Here is a 16,177-nt window from a genome sequence, read left to right as displayed (position 1 = left end):
TAGGTGACTGAGCGGCATCTTCTCAGGCCCAATAGACGAATGGGGCGGTGCCCGGCAACCAATGGCTTGGGTTCGGGGGCGGGGTGAGGAGGCAGTGTGCAGTAAGAGGTAACCTAACGAGTGGTAGTGGCGCTTTTTCTGTGCTGTGCCTCACGTTTTGGTACTAGAGGCCGAGACTGTCCTGGCAACGGCGACCTCTGCAGCGACGGCTTAGACTTTCGGAGGAGTGGCAGAGCACGGCCTGGAGGAGGGGCTTCTGGTCAGCCCAGGTGGGCTTCGGCGTCCGGGCTGCGGGGGAAAGGACCCTCGGAAAGCGCCGCTCTCCCGGCTCTAGGGGCGCCCTGCGCCTCTGTTTCCGCCGCCGTCGGGACTGTGAGGGGCGGTGCGCGCCTGCCCGAGCTCTCCTATGGGGAGGGAAAACCCGCGGAGCCCCACGTCGCGGTTATCAGCGGCAAGGGGCGTCCTCGGGGGTCACCCCTGCCCCTCGGGGGCGCTAGGGGGTCTTAGTCCCTTTCCCCCCCTGCACAGGTGCTCTGCTCCCCGCCCCACCCCAAGTTCCTGAGTCTCCTCAGCCCCCTTTTAACACTCACACCAGATTCTCAGGCTTGTGATTCCCCTTACTCCTCCGGTGCAACACTGCTAGGCAAATTGACCAGTGCTGCATCCCTCCGCCCCATCCCCCGAACGGGATGGGGGAGGAGTTGCGCGTTCTGCCCCTCCCCCATTCGCAGGTCTCCGCGCGTCATCTGCTTCCCATCTCCCCCTTTACTCCAGCCCTCATTCTTCATACCTAATTGGACTCGGAGACCTTGGCCACTTCTCTTCTGCCTTGCCTTCCACGAGTGAGTCTTTCACCCCCTACCATCCCCTAAATTACATCCTCATTTTTTCTCTTGGAAACTAACATTTTCCACTTGCCTATTCTAGGCAGCTGGAAGGTGAACGGGAGAGCGGCTGAATACACTGAACAGGGAGCTTTGCAAGGTTGGGAACTTCAATCGGTTTTGTTAATGGTAAACTATTTTTGCCTTCCTTAAGATGGCATTTGATCGTTTACATCCTCTCTAGAATCTTTGTTCTTTTGGTGATAATTGCTGAAAAATGCAACTGAAAAGGGTTAACTGACAGCAAGGAATTTAAAATTTATTATTATTTTATTAAGCAGATGGAATTGGATTATACTTTAAACAGCTTAACTGGGCTTGCTGAGAGTTTGCAGTGTAAGAGCCTGGCCACCCTAGTTAGTCATAAAATGTAGGACATACTTTAGCTGTACAGCACAGACGTGATTTGATCACACCCTAACTACGACTGGATAATGACAGCATTGAATCTTTTTAAAAACAACATTCCCTATTCCCTTTTCACAGAGTTTGTATTCACCTTCATAGTATATCTGTTTGTTTTCCAGTAGTGTTGGTTATAGCCATATGCTTCTAGGTAATACTGCAAACTGTGTTGTGCCTAAATAAAACTATTCCAAGAATGTTATGCGGAAAAGGTAACTCACCACTTTTAGTTTTGATTGAGATTTTGGAGGTTTGAAAATATTAATTTAGATATTGGACACTGAGGGTTTTATTTTGGAGGTTGGAGGAAATTGAGATATTAGGATAAGACTGATAGACTCCTTAGACTGTGTGCATATCGGGGAGCGAGATATACACGTGTACAAAATCTTGTAAATTCTTACAGTCTTAGTTTTGTGACTTTACATAAACTGGAATTGTTTTTCCTAGTTCTTAGTGGAGAAATGTAAGCTGTGAGTTTAACATGTTCACTGTGTTTTGGCCAAGATTTTGCAAGCTTTTGTGAAAAAATCTTATTGTTTTCTTCATTCTATTTGTAACATATATATCAATATGTTTCCCTGTATTTTATTATGGTGAAATTGTATCTTGTATGTAAAGCATTAAGTATATTAGAGTAAATTAAAAGGAATCTTTACTCTGAGGTGGCAGCATTGTCAAACGGACCATATGTTTGAGCCTTGTTAATAAATCACACTAAAAAGAGCAAAATCTTAAAACTGTTCTGGCAAATACCCAGGTGTCTAGAACAATGAAAAACAATTATGACAGAGTTATAGCAGTCACCAAAGAAAAGTCCTGTACAAAATGCAAATCTGTGAGTTGATCACTATACCAGTTATTTTTATACAGTCTTTTCAGATGTGTTTGTGTTAGTTATTACTTGTTTATAAATTTAAAGGACTATAGCTATAATTTCTTCTTAGAAACTTTGACCATGAGGAGCTCACAATTTAATGGAAGCGAGAACTATAAACCAAGAATTAAATTCAGAGAGAAAGGTTCTACAGTACAGGGTGTATACAAACTACAGAGAAGCACTGTGGCCACATATTCTGGCCTCATCTTCTACTGCTCTAGACTTCTCGGAGTAACATTTCCTGAACCTACCTGTTTTTTTCCCACACACCTGGGCCTCTATCTGTATGTGCTGTCCTCTCTCTTTGCAAGTCTTTCTATACCTTATGTGCCTGAAGTTCTGTTTCTTCAAAATCTTCTTGAAGGCTGCCTCTACTGCATCCAAATAATTATTTTTTCTATTTCTTTATAAATAATTATAGTCAGTTCTCATTATTTGAAGTAGCTATGCTCTATAAAGTCACCTGGAACACTGAATTGTCAAAAACTAAACCATTGCTCCTAGGGAAAATATGTGTATGTGTACATACCTCACATAGATTATAATCTTAAATCCTAAAAACAGCTCACCCTGTAGATTGTATTTTCTTTATTTACAAAAGAGTAAACGAAGTACACAAGTGCTAAGTGACTTGCCTGAGGCTGCCAACTGGACAAGGTTTAAATTTTAACTCTGGCCCCAGAGCCAGAGCTTCTTGCACTACACTGCACTGCCCCCTACTGTCTTTGTCCTCTGGTCATCTCTGTAGGAAAGCTGAAGCAAGGCCAAGGATCACCTTACTGGACCTTAGCCTGGGACGTGTGCAAGGAGTGACATATTTTTCACCACTGTATGCATGTCCATGAATGAGTTTGAATGCTCTATAGTATTGATGTTGGGGTTATAAATAAATTTTAGCGAGTAAGCAAATTTGCAAATAATAGGATCCACAAATAATGGGAATCAACTGTATTTGTAAGTGACTCCTAGAGTATATTTCATGGTAATAACCACCCCCAATCCTCTGTAGAATATTCCTTTGATAATTTGTTCACTTGTTCATTCATTCACCAAATATTTGTTAAGCATTTACTATAAACCAGACTCTGCTTTAGCCTGTAGTGAATAAACTAGAGATTAAGGTCCTGCCCTGCAGATCTTATATTCAAGTAAGAAAGATGGATAGCTAAGTCTGGAGCTCATTGGAAAGGTCCGGGTTGGAATTATAGATTAATTTGACGAAGGCGAAATCTGGTGTGCCCCCTCCCACTTCCCATTCCCAGGCATACTTCCAGAACATTTCTAGTCTAGTCTTGTGCATAAACTCTTCCTTTGAGCCTCTCTCCATTGACCTGTGTCAACCTCTATTTGTCATTTGTTGATCATGCGGCCACTTGGCCATGTAACTGGCAGGATAGTATAGAAGAATTACGCTGATGTGGTCTTTGAATTCTGGCTCTGCAACATACCAACTAAGTGACTTTGGTGAAAGTCTTGGACTTTTGAGCCTGCTTCCTAATTCAGAAGTGGTGATGTGATGTGTTAGGCCTTTGTGGGTGAGGAGGGTTGAATGTAAACTTGAATGGGAAATCATTCAGCAGCCATATTATATTTGGCCCTAGTGCTTTCAAAACCTCATAGAACAATACCTTAGCAGTATTTAGGATAGGATTTGAACTCTGGAGACCTACCTTCTTTTACCTTGTTCACCCAACATTTGTATTTCCCAAGAGAGAATATCTGATTGGATTGGTCTGTTGCCTTCTAAAATGGAGAGCCCCTATTGGGCAGAATTTTCAACCAAGCCATGTCCTTGGTGATTGATCTCCCTCAGGTTCAACCTGTATGTTGTCCTTAGCTGGGGCACTAAGCCCTGGTCCAGTCACTTGTGACCAAAGAAGTAGAGTTGGTTTTATGCATCATCTATCACACAGAGTGTGGCATATATGAAAAGAACCCCTTGGAGATAGTTTTTTCAGAAGACAACTGAAGGTACGGCAGTTTCATTGCTTTCTCTTCAATTCAAATACCTATCTAACATTATAATAGATAATATTTAATAAATCCTCTAACAAAGTAATTGACATATCAAATATTCAATACATCTTTCTTTTGGTGTTGCATTTAGTAGTATTAGAATGTGGTTATTTGTTCATACGGCTGTCTTCCTTACTAGACCATGAGCTCTATGAGGACAGAGTCCACAGCTTCATCTTTTTGTCTTAGGCGCTTAGTTCAATGTCTGATACATAGCAATAGATGCACAAATGTCTGATTTGAGGAATTCTCAACTCTTTCTGAAAGGATAGGGGGATATGATGGCTTCCCAGAGAAGGTGTTATTTAAGCTGATTCTTAAAGGGTGAGTAGGAATGTTTTCCAGCTGAATAAAACCTTGAGACAGCATTCCAAGCAGAGCCCACTAGGTGCAAAGGCAGAGATACAAAGAGATGATGAAGTTTACCAAACACTACAGATTAAAAAAGCAAACAATCAAAAATAACCCAAGGAAAAAACTATGAATGGCCTTGGCTAGAGTGCTTGTCACAACTGAGTTAATTATGAACACAGCTACTCAGTAACAGTAATGGATTCAAGTTTTAAGGAGAAAGTGTAACAGTCTCAGGTTATTGGCAGGGTATCTCTAACAATTTAGAAATACAGGTATTGCATTCTGGGAGCTATTAATATTACATCATAGTGAAATCATTTACTGCACTATGTATGAAGCTCGTATGTGTCCCACACTGTTCAAGGTGCTGAAAATATAATCAAACTTACTCTCAGGGAGCTCACAAGCAAGCAAGGGAGACAGATGGATAAATAACTGACTTATCATGTGACAAGTGAGGTGATAGAGATGAATAAAATGCTATCTAAACCCGGGGAAAGGAGTAGTCAGTAATCTATGGAGTTCTGGGGAAAGATTTCTCAAATGAGGTGATATTTAAGCAGTCTGAAGCACTATACAAATATGAGACAGACTGAAGGAAATATCCAGCTTAATTTGTGTTAACATTTTATTTTTGTTTTTAATTTTATTATATATCACAGAAATGATACATATTTACTATTGCAAAATTAGAAAGCATCTATAGGCAAAAAGGGGTGGGGGAACTATAAAGCACTCCACAGATCTACCATACTGAGTCAATTAATGTTTTGATGGATATATTTTTTTACTTTCTATGCATATTTGTTTATATATATATATACAGTTTTAAATAGAAATGGTTCATCCTGAGTGTTCTGTTTATCACTTTATTTTTAAGAGATAAGTCCCCTCAGAGTACAATTGCTTTGCCCAAAGAAGTTGTTTGCTATATATTGCTGTTACATAATGGGAACTAGAAAAAGGGCTAACTTTTTGACCTAGTGAACATGTGACCTTGTGGTGATCTAATTTCCTGAACCACTTCAGAGGCTTCATCAGTGTCACATTCAAAAATGAACTTGATGTATATAGGTAGTTATGCTTGGCATTATTGTTTGTAGTAGCATGATAAGGATGTCTTCAGTGTCTGTCAATAGGGAACTAGTTAAGTAAACTGTGGCACATCCAAACCATGAAATAACCGTGTAGTTATAAAGAAGAATAAGCAAGATCTATGTACTCATGTAGAAGAGCTCTAAGATACATTGTGAGTTTTTTAAAAAAAGGAACAAGGTATGATATATATAGTATGCTTTTTGTGTTGCGAGAGAAAGAAGAGTAAAAAAAGACTATACCTGCATATTTGCAAAAAAATTCTGAAATGATATATAAGAAACCAATTAAAATGTTTATCTGTGAAGGAAGAATAGGGAGAAGAATGGGATTTTGCCATGTACATTTTTTTTGAGACAGGGTCTCACTCTAGTACCGGGGCTAGAGTATGGTGGTATCATAATAGCTCACTGCAACCTCAAACTTCTGGGCTCAAGGGATCCTCCTACCTCAGCCTCCTGAGTAACTGGGACTACAGGCATGTGCCACCATGCCCAGATTGTTTTTTTAATTTTATTTATTTTTTGTAGAGATGGGGTCTCACTATTGCACAGTCTGGTCTTGAACTTCTGTCCTCAAGGGATCCTCCCCACGTTGGCCTCCAAAAGTTTGGGATTACAGGCATGAGCCACCACGTCCAGCCCCATGTACTTTTATATATAGTTATATTTTAAATTTTTTTGAATTTTCTGTTTGCACTTATTACCTTTTTAAAAATAAGTGAGTGAATAAATGAAATGGAGTTATGAGAAAGAGATAAGAAAAAAGGATCTGAGAGGCTGCCCATCTTTTTGGTGCCAGGTGAATACATAGCAATGGAAGCAAATATAAGAAGAGTACCCACAGAAAGAGGGAGAGGCAGCCTTTTTTTCTTCTTTGCCTCAATGTTGTATATTTTAAAAAATACTTTGAGAACAACAAAACAATAAGAACAGTGTTTCCAGATTGCAGTTCCCATTACTTCAATAGCTGCTTTCTTTCTTGTATTCACTTGTAGTATTTTTTCATGTGCATACTTATTATTTTCTATTGCAGTCACACTTTTAATCTTTTTAAATTTACATAATTGTGTTTTCTCTGTGGTGCTACAGGAGGACCTTTAAAAAAGAAAAATGAAGATGGGGCAGCATCCCCATAGTGAGCTGGTCTACTTTTAGAGGCAGGGATTCAAGCTCTCTAGCCTACATGTGACACATACATGAGAAAAAAAAAGAAAAGAGATATAAATGAAAATAAGGCTGGGCGTGGTGGCTCACGCCTGTCATGCTAGCACTCTGGAAGGCCGAGGCGGGTGGATTGTTTGAGCTCAGGAGTTCGAGACCAGCCTGAGCAAGAGCAAGACCCCGTCTCTACTAAAAATAGAAAGAAATTATATGGACAACTAAAAATACATATAGAAAAAATTAGCCGGGCATGGTGGCACATGCCTGTAGTCCCAGCTACTCGGGAGGCTGAGGCAGGAGGATCGCTTGAGCCCAGGAGTTTGAGGTTGCTGTGAGCTAGGCTGACAACGTGACACTCTAGCCTGGGCAACAGAGTGAGACTCTGTCTCAAAAAAAAAAAAGAAAAGAAAAGAAAAAAACATTTCTCCCTAATTATAAATGAACTCACACTCTTTTTGTAAAAAAACTTAGAAGACAAAATATAAAGAAAAATGATCTTTAATTTACCACTGAAAACATTAAGTTTTTTGCTTTTCATAACTTTTTTATGAATATAAACATTTTAAAAAGTAGAATCGTGATACATAGTTTATATATTATGATAGTTTACATGTAGAGTATAAAACATTTTTAGGGTTTTGAATATATATTTTCAAATTATCCTGCAAGAAAATTGGTTCAGTTTATACTCCCATCAACAGTGAGTGAGAGCTTTCCCCCCCTACATTTGTCATCTTTGCTGGTCTTTAAGTGGAAAATCTTATTGTTTTAATTTACATTTCTTTGATTTCTAGTGCCTTTGGACCTTTTTTATATGCTTATTGGCCATTTTTATTCTTGTGGGAATTACCTGTTTCTCCATTGCTCATTTTCTATTGGAACATTTCACTTTTTCTATGTAATTTTTAAAATTTCTTTATAGGCTAAGGATATAAACCTTTTATCTGTCATTGAGGTTACAAATACTTTCTCCCAGTAAGTAATTTGTCATTTTACTTTATTTTAATGCTGCTGTGTGAAAGCTTTTCTTTCCGTATTGTATTCACATCTATCCGCTTTTTTTTCCTTTTATGACTTTTCACTATAGTGTCTTAAGACAGGCTTTCCCCTATCCCAGGGTTAAATATATTTATTTAAATATTCGTTTTTCAAAAAAAATTGTTTTTAACTTTAATCTGTGTGTAGTTTATTTTTGTGTGAAGGTAGACAGTCTATTTTTCATTTGTCCTTCCACCCCGTTTTGAACGGTTAATTAGTTGTCCCTGCATTCTTTTTAAATGATCTATACTTTCTTTACTATTTGAAATGCAACTTTTGACATAAACCAGATTCTTGTTTCTTGGCTTTCTGTTTTGTTGATGTTTATTTCTATGCTCATTCTATACTACTTTAATTACAGTACTTTAATTTTATATTTCTCTTCCTTTTAAATTTTTTTTTAATGATTACTCTTATGTAATTATTAACTCAGCAAAAATGAGAATCAATTTGTCAAGTTTTCAAAAAGTTCTCTTTGGGCATTTTAGATTAATTTGGAAAGAGTAAAAATTTTACAGCATATCCATCCATATATTCAACTCACATTAAATATTTCCAAACAAATTGTTTTATGTTCTACACATTTACTAGGTTTATTCCCAAGAATTTTAGATTTTTGTTTTTGTAGTTGGATCTCTCTCTTTTATCTTTTCTATCTGATTGTTATTGATTTATACAAAAGCTATTGATTTTTTGTGTTTATTTTATAACCTATCTTGTTATTAAACTCTTAACTGTTTCTAATAGTGTTTTCAGTTTTTCAGTTCCTTAGTCTTGCTGAAAAATCAAAATCATATCTAAAAATAAGGATAATCTTGCCTCTTCCTTTGCAATAGTTATACCTCTTATCTTGTGTTCTTGACTAATTTGCATTGGATAGTAGTGTTTGAACAAAGTTAAATAGCGGTCATGATAGTTAACATTCCTAATCTTTTTTCTGTTTTTAATGGAAATGCATGTAAGGTTTGGGACAGAGAGATTCTTACATGAGTATATTGATTACATTAAAGAAGCTTGATTTTATTCTTTTTTAAAAAAAATTATGCTTGTTTTAAATGGCTTTTATCAAAAATGAATATTTAATTTTTAAAAACAACGTATCTGGCAACTATTGAGATAAGCATGTAATTTTTTTCTTTTCTCTGTTAATATAAAATGCATTTTTATATTTCTTTTTATATATATATATATTTTTTTTTTTTTTTTTTTTTTTGAGACAGAGTGTCGATTTGTTGCCCTTGCTAGAGTGAGTGCCGTGGCGTCAGCCTAGCTCACAGCAACCTCAAACCTCCTGGGCTTAAGCGATCCTACTGCCTTAGCCTCCCGAGTAGCTGGGGCTACAGACATGCGCCACCATGCCCGGCTAATTTTTTGTATATATATTTTAGTTGTCCAGATAATTTCTTTCTATTTTTTTTTTTTAGTAGAGACGGGGTCTCGCTCTTGCTCAGGCTGGTCTTGAACTCCTGACCTCGAACGATCCACCCGCCTCGGCCTCCCAGAGTGCTAGGATTACAGGCGTGAGCCACCGCGCCTGGCCTGTATTTCTTTATATTAAACCATCCTTTAATTTCTGGGCTGAACCCTGTTTGATCAAAATGTTTTTGTATTGTTTTATTTTTAACTAAATTGCTTGATTTTATTTGCTCTTATTTGAAATTCTTCATAGCATGGAAATGGGTCTGTGGTTTTCTTTTGTGTTAATTTTGTTTCAGTTTAGTAAGCTACCTGTATACAAATAATATGGCTCTCTTCATTTCTTTGTGCTTTAAAACAATTAAATGGGAATTATCTGCTTTTTGAAAGTAGGTGCTATAAGACTTGCCCACTCTTTAAAATGCAGTGATCTCAGGGAAGTTTTAACTTAGTGATTTTAGTGTAAACAGGAGCAGAACCAGAATATAGTAACCTCGTGAGAGTTTACTTTTGTTTGGTAATGGTATTCTTGTTATCTTTTTATTTTCTAGGCTTTGGTGCTAGTGCTGAGTGCTAGCATTATATTCACCATCTGAGGTTTATAGGACTTTTGTTTTAATATTGAACAGATGTTAACTGTTTAGTTCTACAACCTTGCACATATACAAAATGTGTCTACCAGGGCTCTATTTTATACTCACTTAAAGCAAGAAATAATGTAGTAAAAATTTACCTGGCGAGAGGCTTTGGAAGAATGGGGTATTCTGATTTAATTCTATAAATTTGAAAATATAAAGATGAAAAAAATTTGAAACTTTAACTCTCAGTTGAATGCAATTCTGAAATATAGCCAATGATTTCACTTTTCTTCTCTAGTAAGTTTGATGTATTCAGACCTAGCTGATGTTTTATTATATAAGTTCTAGAATGCCTGAGGCTTACACTATAAAGATCTTTTCTAGAACTTGGATGTAAGAGGATATAAACAGTATTAAATAAGATCAGGCTACTTGGGAACTGATACACATAAGTATACTTTTTAGACTAAATCTTTAACTCATAAAAATAAAACACATTTGGTGGCAGGTGGGAGTAGTGAGGAGTTTATGTCTTTTAGTTGGATATCTTTGTTTCTTATCAAGGTAGAATGTACAGTATCCCTGGCTTTTGGACCTACAGAAGGAAATGCATTTTTCTACTTGCTGTAACACAAATTGCTGGGCCCCACTCCAGAGTTTCTGTTTCATCAGGAGGTAGGGCCTGAGAATTTGCATTTCTAACAAGTTCTCAGGTGATGGTGATGCTGCTGGTCCAGGAACTACATTTTTGAGAATCACTGCTGTGTACTAACTATAACGTGTAGAAATCTGGTTCTATTAATAGAAAACAGCTTAGTTTGGTCTGGGATAAGAAGCATACAGGTTATGCAGCAAATCATGAAAGATTCAACCCTCGATGCCAGCATAGTGTTAATGAGTTCAGGTAAGGAAAAATGACATTAACACAATCTTTTTTCATGACTACAAGTCAAATTCTGTTTCATTTGCAAGGCTTGGAGAGACAAGGGGATTCTAGTCAAATAGGATTTAGACATTAACCCCATGAGCACAAGAGTAAGTTATATGTCCCTTTTGTCTCCCCCATCATTTAGCATTTAGCCTTGCTTTAGAAGGGCCTGGTATTTTTTTTTTAACTGGTAAAGGGCTTTGAGTGCTTATTAAATTGAAAGATTTGTGTGTTTTTAAAAATATTAGCCATGTTTAGTGTTAAGGGTTTTTTTTCTTAACTGTGATTAAGGAGAATAAGAGAAACTTTTTCCAAAAAGGAGAAGTCACTGGGATTATTTTATCTCGTTGGAATGTTGAGAATATAGTCTGCTGCATAAAATATCAAATGTGGTGTGGATTTTCCATTTTTAAGGGATTTGTCATTGTATTGTTTGAGGTAATACTAGTGATTCTTATAGTCCATTTGAAGATGAAAAATAAAGGCCAAAATCATAGACGTAGCATAGAAACTGGATATCGGGGCCAGCTATGAAGGAATACACGCACACACACACGCACACACACATATATATATAATACACACATATTTTTTAAAGTTTTATTTATTTATTTATTGTTAGCTAAGGGCAAAGATATCTGTGCTGAGTTTAGGAGTCATATGTAGAATCTTTGGGTTGAAGAGATAGGAAACTCTGGAAGCCACACCTTTTCATAGAGGAGTTTTGCTTTAACAAGTTTTTCTTGCTTGTCAACTCTCTAAGGTCTATTGTTCCACTGCTGATAGCCTCAGGTGGCCAGCTGGTCCAGGCTAGACTGTTTGAAGAAATAACTGGTGTTACAAACAGTGGTTTAGGCAGATTCCTTACTTGGAAACATTCCTGTTTTGCTTTCCTTACCCCCTCAGAAGACTTTGGGTGAAGAAAAGGAGGGTGGAACTAAATCCTACAGACCAGACCTGTGGTTCTGAAGCTTGTTTAGGAAACAACTTGTTTCCTAAAAATCAATATAGATTTGGGGGTCCCCCTTTCAGGCCATCTGAATCACAGTCTCCCAGGATGGGGGGGTTGGTGGGATTGTCTGTATTTTTAACAACTTCCCCAAGTAATTTTATGTAGGCAGCTGGGCTCTATGCCTCAGATCAAACCAGTGCTGGTCCCAGGTGAATTTTCACCAGGCTGTTGTGAATCAAGAAAAATAAGGACCATACAGTGTTTTTTCATGAAACTAAATTTATTCAGTTTAAAGAATTGTCCTTTGTATTGAATTAAGGCCTTCTTGTGTTTTTTGGTGCTGAAATATCCTTTTATAGAATGATGTTGATAAGGATGTTTTTATCATCCTTACTTGATTTAAAAAAAAAATTGGAATCCTATGTTGTCCTCAAAATATTTTTGAAAATTCCCTTGTTTATGAAATACTAAAGACTGGGTACCTCTGATCTAATCATCTTGGAAATTGTTTTTAAAATACTTTGGAATACAGGTCCATGGAAGGTCTGAAGCCCTTGGGTCTAGATAAGTTTCAGAATTCAGAATTTTTTAGATTTTTGACAGATGCTTTCTATGTTGTACAGTGTCCCAGTGTGTCTGGTGCAGCACCTTTAGTCATACACATTGTTATTTCTGAGCAAAACAGGAGTATCACACTAAGTGGGATAGATAAGGGCTGTATGTAGCTTCACATCAATTCAGGCCAAGTTTTACTGTCACATAAGTTTTGACATAAAGTGCAAGAAAAATTTTTGGGTATTGGAATTGTGCATAAGGGATTATAGACCTATTTGGAGGTCTGCTTTCTCATCCTACAAGTGCCAGCAGGCTTCATATTAAATGGAGCTTTGTATGTGTGTGGTAGGGAATATAATTTATTTTGATTTAAACACACTAGCATGTGGTATGAACTTGTTCATATTCCCCTTCCAAAGACCTCAGTTCTTTTATTGAATAACATTTTTCTTCAGCCTGGTTCCGCCACCTGCATTTGGAATATTTGAGAAAATCAAAGTTTTCTATCATAGCCTTTCTGGAATTAATGTGGGAAGTGTGAGAGTATAGGGTAAGTGGTTAAGATCATGAGCTTTGGGATCTGAAAGACCTAAACTTAAGCCCCAATTCCAGCACTAAGGTTGTACCTTGGGCAAGGTGTTTAATGAATCTCTGAAAAACAGAGGATTTATCTGAAAAACTGGGATAGTAACAGCCCTGCCTCATGGGATTGTTTTAAAGATTGAAAGAGATGTTATGAAGTACTTAGAAGAGCTGTTATTTTATTCTTGTCTTCTCTTCTATATTCGGGTAGATTACTTGTTTCTTCTATCTAACTAGGTTGTCCATCGGGGCCTTCTCTTTCCAGAGGTCTGGGGAAACTTGTCCTAACTGCTTTCCCAATTATGACATACTTCAGTTTTGCCCTTGCAACTTTGACGTAAAATCTGCTTCTTCAATTGGTTCCACACCAAAAAATCCACAGGCTCCTAAGCTTTGTATGGGCCTATTAGTTTTATGAAAATTGAAGTTCTTAAGGTGTAGTTCATATTATGCAGTGTGAGGCCTCTCATTCTCTGAAACGTACCACCGTTGACTTTGTCGTCTTCACTCTATTTTAGCACTGTGTTCCCATTAGCCAGAGAAGCATTCCCCTTTCTTCCACGGAGCAGTTCTGACCTTACCCTGGTCCCTCAAGGACTCTCCTCCTCAAAATTAACTTTCGAGGAGTTTCTTCTGTCCAAAATGGGTGCCCTTCCTGAAAAGACTTCTAGTGAATACAGTTTTCTCTACCTTGTTCTTACATATGTATTTAGGCTGCTTGGCTCCCCTCTTCCCACCGTACTATAGCAAACAAACCTTTTTTTCCAGAAATATATCAAATAAAATGAACATGTCCCTTTTGGTTATTTTTCTTGGAATTCATGCTATGGATTTCTTCCAGTTTAGATAGTTCCAGTGTGGCAAACTTTTATGCCTAGCCTACAGCTCATGAGAAGAATGTTATAGCTACCTGGTGTTATTAGTGCTAAAATAGTAAACAATAACACATACTTTTTTTTTTCTAGAATAGAAATGTTTTTTCCCCCTTGAGTAATTTTACCTGTCAAAAACAGATTTCAGAGTAGTATTGTCACTGGCTGTGGGGAATAACTCTTCATACTCAATGATGGGTGCTCAGCTATAGATTTTAGCCCTTAAGGGCATGGGTTTCCTGGCTAGGAAATGAGATATAGAATATAGCATTCTAGAAATGGCAGTTAGTCAACATATCATTTATTGAAGACCTGGTGAGTTCACAGAGGCATGCTAGAAACTGTAAAAGACTTGATTCTTGCCCTCAAGAAACTTCCAAGGTTATAGACTGCTCCCAAAACAAATAATGAATAATGCTCTCTCAAATGTATGTACAATCAAATGTGAAATTGGAGGTGGAGGTAGGGGAGACCTTAGGCAGAGATTGTATTCAGGCTTCTATAATGGCATTTATGATATAATTATATATTTAAAAAATATGTTAAATTGTCATCAGATCAGTCTAAAACATTTAGAGGCTTTAGTGTCTTATTGGTGAGAAAAGTTATACATATTTTATATTTAAAAATGTTATCATTTTGCAACAATAACTACTCTATCCTTTATCTCAGTAAAAGCCCAAGCCACTCATCCTCATGGCCGGTATTCCTTCTTTCTTTTGTGCCGTGACATCTCCTCTCTTGGAAAGTAAAATAAACTTTTTGCTTTAAAACCTAAAAAAAAAAAAAAAAAAAAATGTACCCATAGGAATGTTTTTGATTAATGCTATCTGTTACAGATGAGTTCACCCCTGTTAATAATATGTGATATCTTTTTGGAGCTGGATCTAGAGAAATCAAGGTCTATGTGCTAACCACCATTTGATGTTATCCTGGGAGAATGATTGATTGCCTTTAACTGGAAGGAGTTAGAACTTTGAAGGTGGGGATCTGGGTATAGAGATCTTGCCACTGCTGGCAAGTCTGTTGATTCTACCTTTGGAAGTGCCTTTAAATGCCTGATGGAGTACATTTTATGACTGTTTGTCACTATATTGGAGGAATTGTTCTTAGTCTTTCTATATATCAGAATTACTTATAGCAAATTAATAAGCAAAAATGCAAATATTGAGCCTTGGCTCAGGCCTAACAAATCAGAATATCTGAAAAGTATGGTTTCAGAAAAGCTTCCAGATGATTTTGGTGTACTCCTGAGACTGAGAACCACTGAATTGGAATAGGCCTTCTCACCACTTGCTAAATGCATTTCTAATCCTATTTGAGAATGCTTCTGTTTTGTTTTCTTGGGTCTGGTCCAGGGGCTAGACTATTGCTGTAATTAAATTCAGTGTTGTCATTCTTCCCAGAGTGTCTGTATCCAGATTTTCAGATTCCACTTAATCAGTAGGGCAAATTTATAGGTCAGTATGGGACCCATTTTAAACAATAATAGAAAAGAATTTGTATTATATTCATATTGTCTTTCTAATCTGGCAGCCTTGAGTTTAATTTAGAAGATGCCTCTATTTGTAATTTACTTTGTTTCGATATATTTTACTATTAGGGATCATATAAATGATTTTCCTATTTTTCTTGACTTCCTTATCAACTAATAAGTTTTTGAAAGCTTCTTGTCAACTTCCAATTGCAGGTAAGTTTAGCTTTCTGTGTGCTTAACAAGTTCATTGACAACTTGTTTGCAAGCACTGTTCTTGCATCAGATGGAAGATACCTGATGGATCATTTGTGCATTGAGATCAACATACGGAAGCTTAGCAGAGTGGTTACTTATTTTCTTTTAAAGTCCATGCAGCTTCTCAATGAATAAATGAGATGTAAATACTGGGGACAAAATCATTGTAATTAGAGATTTAGCTGGAACCTGTTTTTGTTTTTTTGAGACACGGTCTCACTCTGTTGCCCAGGATAGAGTACAGTGGCATCATCATAGCTTACTGCAACCTTAGACTCCTGGGCTCAAGCAATCCTCCTGCCTCAGACTCCCAAGTCGCTGGGACTACAGGTGTACACCACCATGCCTGGCTAATGTTTAAATTTTTTGTAGAGACAGGGTCTCTCTATGTTGCCCAAGCTGATATCAATCTCGTGGCCTCAAGCAATCCTCCTGCCGTGGCCTCCCTAAAATGCTGGTGTTACAGGTGTGAGCTACCACACCTGGCCTAGAACCTGTTTTTTAAATGTGTATATACATATCTTCCTTTTCCCAGCCCAACCCTCAAGGAACTAAAGTAGTCCCCCTGCCTCCTTTCTTCCTTAATACCTCACCAAATGATGAAATCTGATGGGTTTATTTACTTAGTCAAAAAAAAAAAGAAAAGAAGAAAGACCTTGTAAAACAAGGAGACAGAGAAATTATGTTAGTGCAAAGTATTATGTGGCATATAAAAATATGTTCTCCG

The 16,177-nt window shown here is 37.4% G+C and overlaps 1 protein-coding gene across 6 annotated transcripts in view; it reads left to right on the top strand.

Annotated features, from left to right (window-relative positions):
* The window catches only part of PAIP2B (poly(A) binding protein interacting protein 2B), a 65,753-nt gene that overhangs the window by 27,824 nt on the left and 21,752 nt on the right, over positions 1-16,177 (top strand). The window contains exons 1-3 of one of the 6 annotated variants that reach the window (XM_045549823.1): positions 96-269; positions 775-842; positions 928-984. The exons of 1 other annotated variant lie outside the window; for it this stretch is intronic. The gene's annotated coding sequence lies outside the window, so the exon portion shown is untranslated. Of the gene's footprint in view, positions 1-95; positions 270-774; positions 843-927; positions 1,014-16,177 lie in introns of those variants that run through there. 4 more of the 6 variants (XM_045549822.1, XM_045549820.1, XM_045549821.1 and 1 more) reach the window with 4 other exon arrangements.

Source organism: Lemur catta, chromosome 4 (assembly GCF_020740605.2).
Source record: "Lemur catta isolate mLemCat1 chromosome 4, mLemCat1.pri, whole genome shotgun sequence".
NCBI lineage: Eukaryota > Metazoa > Chordata > Mammalia > Primates > Lemuridae > Lemur > Lemur catta.
The sequence above is the reverse complement of the archived record's forward strand: the minus strand, read 5'-3'. Positions and strand labels throughout refer to the sequence as shown.